Below are 2,180 nucleotides of genomic sequence, written 5' to 3'. Positions count from 1 at the left end.
AAACCCAATTCAACAAATATTTATTAATTAGCTAGGATAGTTAAGAATACAAGATTAGAAAGAAACAGCTTCCCTCCTTATGACAGTGGTTCTCAAAGTATTATATCTTAACGAGCAGCACCAGCACAATGTATAAAGTTGTTAGAAATGCAAACAACCCAGGCTCCATTGCTGACCTAGTGAATCAGAAATTCTTTCTTAACGAGGCACCCTGGTGATTTTCATGCATGCTAAATAACAGCTGTCTTGAGAATTAAGCAAATCACTAAGGATGTCCTTGTTCTTTTTCCACTTTACTTTATTTTGTTTTATTTTATTTATTATTATTATTATTTTTGAGACAGAGTCTCCCTCTGTCACCAAGCTGGAATGCAGTGGCACGATGTCGGCTCACTACACCCTCCGACTCCCTGGTTCAAGTGATTCTCCTGCCTCAGCTTCCTGCGTAGCTGAGATTACAGGCACACACCACCACAACCAGGTAATTTTTTTATGGCCGGGATGGTCTCGATCTTCTGACTTCGTGATCCACCCGCTTCGGCCTCCCAAAGTGCTGGGATTACAGGCTTGAGCCACCACACCCAGCCTTCTTCTTCCACTTTTAACGGTATTTTTACTTCTGAATCTGTAATCTCTCCAATATCTTCTAGAACTTTGATGCAAATTCATATTTAGTTATTCTCTTGACATTTAATAAATGTTTAGTACCTAGCTTTAAAGAGACTTTATGAAAATTAAGTACAAGACCAGAATTGTACTCCTAATATAGTTGACCACTGTGCAGAATAGACAAGAGGTTATATTTGAAACATGTACAGCTCTATTAGCCATAATTTTCCTGGAGAATGTCCAACTTCCTCTGTGTTCAGTTTTCTTATTTCAACTTCTTTATCTCATTGTCTTATTCACAGACAGGCTCAGACCAGCAGATACACATTTGGAAGACATTGAACTAGAACATAGCATCAATTCCACACAATGTATTCTCTACACAGGCAAATTAGTCTGCTCTCTTATGTATTGAATTAAAGCCTAAAAATAAGATGACTTTAAAAGAAAGCATATCGTAGGCCAATAGAACATAATTGTTAGCTGTGTTCTGGTAAATTAGCTAGTGGAAATGAAGTGCTTGTTTGTAGTATCTGCTGCTATCTCTGGCATAAATACTTCTACAATGGCTGATTTTCAACAACCAACGGTTTAACCACCGATTTGCAGAATTCCTGAATATTTAATAGTCTGCTCTCGTTAGTCCATGTCAGCTGTCTAGCATACCATTAGATTTAATCATGTTTCAGAAACAAATATGCAGAAATAGTGTTCCATTTCTTAGAACTTTAAGAAATGCATTACTTATTGAGTAATGACAAGTCAACATAAAGGGCTGGTGAAAATTTAAGTCATAGGGAGCTATTCGTCCATTCATTTATAAAGATGCCAGAGGCATGTTAATCTGTGTATTATACTTTTCACGCACACTCCAGGATACGTTTCTTAGTGGACTCTGTGTATTCACAACTTGTATATATTTTATGTTCTTCTATTTCACGAACATAAAAAGCTGAGAGGAAAAAAGCTTCCCACCTCCTGCAGATCCCACCAGGTCTTTACAGATTGGATCTAGTGAGAGGCTCTTCTCTGTAATGCTAGTCAATGTCACATCAAAGTTTTCTACAGCCAGGGAAGGCTCTCTGGCCTTGATGCCAGACTTTGTTTAATCACTACATTGACTACAGTCATAATAATTACTAATGATACTATTAGTCATAATAATATTAGTCAAGAGAGAAATACTGTGCTTCTAAGGACTCATAACCCACATCATATTATTTTTCTCTATATCCTAGGCATTGTCAAAATTTAAGTGAGACTTTTCTTACAGTGTATTAATTCTGTTCTTTTTAGGTTACTATCTTAGCTCACAATTATTATGTAATTTGTATTCTTTTAGATATTATAATAGTTTTTAAATAATCTTTCCTAATTTAATTTCATTAACTTTTATACACTATTTCCAATTATCACTTCTGCTATCATTGCTACTACCAATACTTCAGTGCATTCTAGTCTAGGAATTTATGTTTTAAAAATTAAATTGAAAAAGTTATCTGAGCTAAAGCTATTTTCCCAGATATTATAAAATTAGAAATTATATCCACTTTGAAAGATTAAATTATTTT

This window comes from Mandrillus leucophaeus, unplaced genomic scaffold (genome assembly GCF_000951045.1).
Source record: "Mandrillus leucophaeus isolate KB7577 unplaced genomic scaffold, Mleu.le_1.0 Scaffold806, whole genome shotgun sequence".
NCBI classification, from domain to species: domain Eukaryota; kingdom Metazoa; phylum Chordata; class Mammalia; order Primates; family Cercopithecidae; genus Mandrillus; species Mandrillus leucophaeus.
This window is presented reverse-complemented; position numbering follows the sequence as displayed.